Genomic DNA, 8,370 nt, shown 5'->3' with positions numbered 1-8,370 from the left:
AGACCACTGTTGTAACTCGTGTTTATTTGAGTTATTCTCACCTTCTTGCCAGCTTGAACCAATGTGGTCATTGTCGTGAGACTGTCAGACATAGGAATATCGAGCCTGCTCTTCTCTTCCATCATGGCTGATTTATTATCCCCCTCAACCTTATTCTCCTGCCTTCACCCCATAACCTCTGATGCCCTTACTAATCAAGAAACTATCAACCTCCATTTTAGATATACCCAATGACTGGGTCTCCACATTTATCTGTGGCAATGAATTCCACAGATTCACCACCCTCTGGCTAAAGAAATTCCTCCACAACTCCATTCTAAAGGGATGTTCTTGTAATCTGAGGCAGTGCCCTCTGATCCTAGATTCCCCAACTATAGGAAACATCTTCTCCACATCCACTCTATCTAGGCCTTGCACTATACGAAGTTCCAATGTTTTAATTCTTCAAAACTCCAGTGTGTACAGGCACAGAACCATCCTCATATGTTCATCAGGATCATTCCCAGGATCAATCACATGACTCTCCTCTGGACCCATTTGAATGCCAGCACATCCTTGCTTAGATAACTGCTCACAGTACTCCAAGTGCTGTCTGACCAATGTCTTCTAAAGCCTCAACATTACATCCTTGCTCTCATACTCTAGTCCTCTCAAAATGAATGCTAACCTTGTATTTACCTACCTTACCACTAACTCAACCTGCAAGTTCACCTTTAGGGAATCCTGCACAAGGACACCCAAGTTCCTTCATATCATCTGCAAACTTGGACACAAAGTCATCAACTTCGTCATCCAAATTATTGATATACAGCATAAAAGAAACTGGGTCCAACACCGACCCCTGCAGAACACAACTAGCCACCAACAGTCAATCAGAAAAGGCCCCCTTTATTCCCACTCTTTACCTCCTGCCCATCAGCTATCTTCCATCCATGGGTTCTTATCTTATTTAATAGCAAAGGCACTTTTCTTGTTTAGCAGCCTTGTGTGTTACCTTGTCAAGGGCTCTATTGAAACCCAAGTAAGTATTCACTAACTCTCCATTGTTATTTCCTCAAAAATTCCAACATACTTGTTAGGCAAGATTTCTAATGGACTTCAACATCTTCCCAACTACTGAAGGCAGGCTAACTGGCCTATAATTTCCTGTTTTTTGCCTCCCTCCCTTCCGAATGAGAGAAGTTACATCTCAATTTTCCAACCAGAACCATTCCAGAGTCTAATGATTCTTAAGAGGTTATTACGAACGCCTCCACAATCTCGTTCAGAATCCTGGGTGCAATCCATCTGGTTCAGGTGACTTATCTAACTTCAGACCTTTCAGCTCCCCAATCACCTTCTTTTGAGTCATAGCAAGTACACTCACTTCTGCCTCCTGACACTCTACAATTTTTGGCAAACTGCTGGTCTCTTCTATATTTTTATATTAATTTTGTCTGCCATTTCTTTGTCCCCCATTACAACCTCTCCAGCATCATTTTCTGGTGGTCCCATATCCACTCTCACCTCTCTTTCACTCATTATATTTCTAAGAAAACTTTTGGCATCTACTTCTATATTATTGGCTAGCTTACCTTCACATTTCATCTTTTCTCTCCTTATTTCTTTCTTAATTGTCTACTGTTGGCTTTTCAAAAGTTTCCAATCCTCTGATTTCCCACTATGTTTTGATATATTATGTGCTCTCATTTTGCTTTTATATAGTCTTTGACTTCCCTTGTCAGCCTTGGTTACCTTATCCTTATTTTTGAATACAGTACTTCTTCTTTGGGATGTGACCATCCTGCACCTTTCAATTTGCTCCCAGAAACTCCATCCACTACTTTTCCACCACCATCCTGCTACTGTCCTCTTCCATTCAACTTTGACCACCTCCTCTCTCATGCCTCTGTATTTTCCTTTACTCCACTGTAATACTGATGCATCTAACTTCTTCTTCTTCCTGTCAAACTGCAAGGTGAATTCTATAATATTATGATCTCTGCCTCCTAAGGGCTTCTTTACCTTAATCAAATCTGGTTCATTACACAACACTCACTGTGCTTTCCCTACTGGGCTCAACCAAAAGCTGCTCTAAAAAAAAGGATAAACACTCTACAACAACTCTTTCTCTTGAGATCAGTACTAACTTTATTTTTCCATCTATCTGCATATTAAAATCCCCCATGACTATCATAATACTGACCTTTTTACATCACTTTTCTATCTCCCATTGTAATCTGTAGCCCACACCCTAGCTACAGTTTGGAGGTCTGTTTACAACTCTCATCACAGTCATTTTACCCTTGCATATTTTTAACCTACCCACAAGGATTCTACATCTTCCAGTCCTATGTCACCTCTTTCAAAGAATTAGATTTTCCTTTACTATCTGAGGAACCTCATCCCCTCTGCCTACCTGCCTGTTCTTTTGATACATGTGTGTAACCTTGCATGTTAAGCTCCCAACTATAATCTCCTTTCGCTGGCAACTCAGTGAGCCCTCAATATCACATCTGCCAATTTCTATCTGTGCTACAAGATCATCTAACTTATTCTGTATAATGCAAGCAGTCAAATATAACACATTTGGTTCTGTATTTATCACCCTTTTCAAATTTGTCCACATGTTACACTTCAACTCATGTTACTCTTCAACTCAAAATTACACTTCGACTCCAATTTTGCCCTATCATCGGTCTATCCTTCCTCACACTCTCATTACGCATCTATTTCTATACAAACTGCCCCATCCTCAGCCAGTTCCTATTCCCCTAACAAATTAATAGTGATCTCTCCCCTACAGCTCCAGCAAACCTGCTTGCAAGAATATTGGACCCCTTGTGTTCAGATGTAACCTGTCCTTTTTGTAAAGGTCATATACCTTTCCCAGTTGAGATCCCAGTGATCCGGAAACCTGGAACCCTGCTGCTTACACTAATTCCTCAGGCACACATTCATCTGCCAAATATCCTACTCTCACCTCACTGGCACCTATACAGGCTGCAATCCAGAGAATACTAGCCTCGAGCTCCTAGATTTCAGCTTTCTACCTGTCTCTTTATATTATCTCTTTTCATTCTCCTCCTTTACAATGCTGTGGACTTGATCTGAGACTTCCCTGACCCTGGCACTTGGATGGCAACATACCATCTGTGTGTCTCTTTCACACCCATAGAGTTTCCTGCCTGCTCCTCTAGCTATGGGACTCCCCATCACTACTGGACTCCTTTTCTACCCCCTTCCCCTCTGAGCCATAGAGCCAGACTCATTTTCCTTGTAGTTTGTCCCCACCAATATACAAAGCAGTATTGTTGTTATTGAGGGGAATGGCCACAGGGATGCTCTGCATTAGCTGCCTATTCCCTTCCCCTCTCCTGACCGTCATGCAGCTACCCGTCTCCTGCAACTTAAGGGTGCCTGCCTCCCCGCAGTTCCCAAATCCTCTCACTTCTCTCATTACCAAGGCATTTTTGCCCACAGAAGTGACACTCATTGTTTGTTTTTCATTGTTTTCCACACCATTCTCTATTAATTCTGGGGACTTATGTGTGAAAATCCCAGGAGATAAGCAGTTTCTGAGATACTCAAACCACCTTGTCTGACACGAACAATCATTCCATGGTCAAAGTCACTTAGATCACATTTCTTTCCCATTCTGGTGTTTCAGCTGAACCATAGCTGAAACCCCTTAACCATATCTGTATGCTTTTATGAATTGCATTGCTGCCACGATTGGCTGATTAGATATTTACATGAATGAGCAGGTGTACGAGTGTACCTAATAAAGTGGCCACTGAGTGATTTGTTCTTCATTGTCGCTGGGTCCAAACCCTGGAGCTCCTTCCCCAGCAGCCCCGTGGGAGCACCTTCACTAGAATCAGTGCAGCAGTTCAAGGAGAGAACACTCCCTCAATTGCTCACATGCTAAAGGACAGGTGACAAATGCTGGGCTTGTCCGTGATGCACAGAATGGAAAAGGAACAAATGTGACATTGAACAGAAACTCTGGACAGGCCACAGCTTGGGCATCCCATTCAGACTGAAGGTACATGGGCTTCACAAGCTGAGCCAGTGTTTCATTGCCCAGGTGAAGACCAACACAAACTGTAGGAGCAACACCTGAAATTCCAACTGGACATTCAACAACCCAACAGCATGAAAATCAGGTTTTCCCATTTTGACCTGAAATGTTGGCATTCTCTCTCCTCCCACAGATGCTGCCCAACCTGCTGAGTTCTTCCAACAGATTGTTTGTTGCATTTCATTGCCACACCCAATCGCTCTTGAGGAGGTTGTGGTGTGCTGCCTTCTTGAATTGCTGCAATCCATGAGATGTGGATAAATGCCTGCAATACTATGGGGGGGGGGGTGGAGGAATCTAGGACTTTGTCCCACTGGTATGGAAGGAATGGTGATATGCAGTATTTCCAAATCAGAATGGGTGAGGCTTGGAGAGTAATATCGGAGTGGTGTTGTTCCCCACGTTTCTGCTGCTCTTGTCCTTCTTGCTAGTACGGGCGGTGGGATTGGAAGCTGCTCCCCGAGGAGACTCAGTGAGCCGCTGCAGTGCATCCTGTAGGTGATACAAATTGCTGCCCTGGAGTGAGTGAGTGAGTGAGTGAGTGGTTTTGGATGTGGTGCTCAGCAACCAGGCTGGAATAGCCTATATGGTTAGGATCAGAGTCACATCTATTATCACTCACTTACAGGATGTTGCTTTGCAGCAGTAGTACAGTTCACAGACATAACATTACTACAAATTTCAAAAATAAATAAATAGCACAAGCAAAAAGAATAGTGAGGTATGGTTCATGGGCACATGGACCATTCCTAAATCTGATGACAGAGAGGAAGAAACTGTTCCTGATTGTTGAGTGTGCATCTTTAGGCTCCTGTGTCTCCACCCCATTACCAGTAATAAGAAGAGGGAATGTCCTGGGTGGTGAGGGTCATTAGTGATGGATGTCACCTTCCTGAGGCATTGTAGATGTCCTCAATAGTGGGGACTCTGGTTTCCTTGGATTTGTTCAAGCTGCACACACCCATAGAAGTGTTCCACCAGTCTTCAGATCCTGGCATCCTGGCCAGGTTTTGGTTAGTTAGTTAGTTAGTTGAGTTACTCTCTGCAACTTTCCCAGCTTTCTCACGTAGCCACAGGCCAAGGGATGGACAAACCTCGGGAGGGGTCCAGCACAGCATGCCACAGGGATTGAGGAAAATGGAGAAACTTGATCCACTCTCCCCCACCCCATTCTGAGTAATGAAGATCAGGAGGTGAGGGGCTCATCCACATGTTGAGGGGCTTGTGATGAGGCTGAATGTCTGGTGGAACTTCCAATGGATTTGGTCACAGCCCACGAACACCAAGAGTTGAATTCTCTTGAAATGGTTACAGCAGACATCCGCAGTTTCAACCCTCGTTCAGACCACCGTGGGCTCAGCCCCAGCACATTAACAGAGCTCCCACTCCCTCCATGTTTGGGGTGTACCACCTGACCCTGTGTTTTGACAATGGGTAGCAGTGCAGGAGTGGAGTGAGAGGTCCCCTGGACTCACTGCCCTAAAGCCACATCAGCAGGGGATCAACAATGGTTAGGGAAATGGCACAACCTTTGGGAAAGAAGGGAGGCACTGGAACCCCAATGCTCACAAGGAATTGGATTGTGTTTGCGTTCATCGGGATAAATCAAACATTATTGATAATAGCTTCCTGCTTCCCTGTTCACTCTCTGAGCAAAGAGCTGGAGCATCAAAGAGCCTGGTTACACCGGAGCAGGAGACTGAGCTGGTCTGAGCATCAGCTACCCTGGTCAGCTCAGCAGGTTTCCACAATACCCACTTCCTCTGCACCTGCAGCACTGGGTGCAGTTCTGCTCACCCAGCTGTAAGACGGATGTCACTCAGCCAGAAAGGGTGCAGAAAAGATTCACAAGAATGTCGTCAGGACTGGAAGGCTTGAGTTAAAAGGACAGACTGGGACTATTTTTCCTGGAGAGAAGGGGGCTGAAAGGTGACCTTATAGGGGTTTATAAAACATGAGGGAAATAGATAAGATGAATGGTCACAGTCTTTTACTCTGGGTAAGGGAGTCTAAAACTGGGCATTAGTTTCTGAGAGGAGAAAGATTTAAGGGGGATCTGAGGAGCAAGTTTTTCCACACAGTGTGGAGAGTATATGAAATATAGAAGTAGTAGGGGTGGATAAATACACATACATAGATAGGAAAGGTTTAGAGGGATATGTGACGATCAGAGATAAATAGGAGCAACACACATAAAAGTTGCTGGTGAACGCAGCAGGCCAGGCAGCATCTCTAGGAAGAGGTACAGTCGACGCTTTGGGCCGAGACCCTTCGTTAGGACTAACTGAAGGAAGAGCTAGTAAGAGATTTGAAAGTGGGAGGGGGAGGGGGATATCCGAAATGATAGGAAAAGACAGGAGGGGGAGGGATGGAGCCAAGAGCTGGACAGGTGATTGGCAAAAGGGATATGAGAGGATCATGGGACAGGAGGTCCAAGGAGAAGGAAAAGGGGGAGGGGGGAAAAGCCCAGAGGATGGGCAAGGAGTATAGTGAGAGGGACAGAGGGAGAAAAAGGAGAGAGAGAAAAAGAATGTGTGTATATAAATAAATAACAGATGGGGTACGAGGTGGAGGTGGGGCATTAGCAGAAGTTAGAGAAGTCAAATGTTCATACCATCAGGTTGGAGGCTACCCAGATGGAATATAAGGTGTTGTTCCTCCAACCTGAGTGTGGCTTCATCTTTACAGTGGAGGAGGCCATTGGTAAATAGGACTAGCATGGATGCGTTGGGCTGATGGGCCTGTTACTGTGCTGTTACTCTGTGAAGGCTCCAGTAGAAAAATATTGACTAGTTCAGTGCACAATATGAGTAGGCTGCAGGTCTGGACCTACGGTTGAGTAAAGGGAGTTGTAAAGGGGGGAGGGTGGTTCAAAGGAAGTTGGGGGGGGGCAGGGGATTAAAATGCGCCCCACTGGAGGATCAATTTGATGCTCCCCTCCCCTCCCGTGTTTGAGATGCGTGGCTTGACCTTTGACCGCCCAGCTCTTTTCCAAAGTCCGGCTAACAAAGGGGCTTCTGTGTCCCACAGCAGTGGGTTTATTTTATCAAACTTTTTCCACTGTTTTCCTTTCTGCGGAGAGAGAAGGCCATGGTGGGTTAGTGGGAGAGGATGTTGGGGGGGGGGTCGTGTGTGTATGTGGGGGGGGGCTGCATATCGAGGAGGTTTTGGGGAGTTACCTCTCGAACCAGGAGTGCCCGTCAGTCCGAACATACCTGTGGCTGCTGGAAGCATTTCCTCCCGGGCTGGAGGTCTCACTCGCGAGTCCGACATACATTACCCAACCCTAGCAGCTACTGTCACTACCAGGGGGTTCAAACCCTTCCTGGTTAGGGTAGGATGTAGGAGGAGGGGGCACCAATCTGCCTGGGGGAGGGGGTTTGGGCAGGAGCAGCAGGGGAAAGGGCACAGCTAGAAGTATAGGCACAATTTGTGTGGGGGGCGGGGGGCAAGAGACTGAGGCAACCAGCGAAGGCTGGTGGGGGTGTGAAGTCAACGGGCAGATGTAGGAGGTGCATTGGCAAGGGAGCATCTCACTGCTGAAGTGACGGTACTGAGGGATCTTCACACCGCGGGAAGGGCGGGATTGAGGGAGCTCCGCACTGTGGGAGGAGCGGTTCTGAGGGAGCACCGCAAAGTGGGAGGACAGTGAGGATGCTCCACACTGTGGGAGGGCCGCTGAGGGAGCTCCGCAGTGTGGGAAGGGCGGAATTGAGGGAGCTCCACACTGTCAGAAGGTCGGGATCTGCGTATGATGCAGCTGAACACAGCGCCCTTTGTTCAGTGGGATGTGGAAGTACGTCCTGAAGATCACGTTGTTATTCACAGGGCTAACGTTACGTTTGGGCCCCAGAAGAGGACAGGTTTTTTTTTGCTGTAGAGTTTGGCAAGCTCTGTAACACACATCACGGATGAATGTTATTACATCTAATAACCCAGCTCCAGTTAACTGTGCTGAACGGTTGATTTTTTTTCTCTTTGGGGAACTAAAGTGATAAAACAGTTGGTGCAATTTCCAATTAACTCACTTCGAAATCGGTGTGAGGAAGCGGCCATCAATCATCCCGCGAGTGCCGAGCACAGAGTCCCAGCCTGGAGCCCAGAGGCAAAGTCCAAAATCAACGGGATTAGCGCTGTTTCTTTGATTGAGTGTTTACATTGGCAACACTTCCCTGCTTTTAACCCCATACCACTGAACTTTGCTTTCCCTTTCAACGATACATACATCCCTCCGGCAAGTTAGTGTTGGTGCCGGCCTTTGCATTACTGACCACGGCACAGGCAGACCCCTGCCTCTGTAACACATA

Source organism: Mobula birostris, chromosome 5, assembly GCF_030028105.1.
Source record: "Mobula birostris isolate sMobBir1 chromosome 5, sMobBir1.hap1, whole genome shotgun sequence".
NCBI classification, from domain to species: domain Eukaryota; kingdom Metazoa; phylum Chordata; class Chondrichthyes; order Myliobatiformes; family Myliobatidae; genus Mobula; species Mobula birostris.
Note: the sequence above shows the minus strand (reverse complement) of the source record.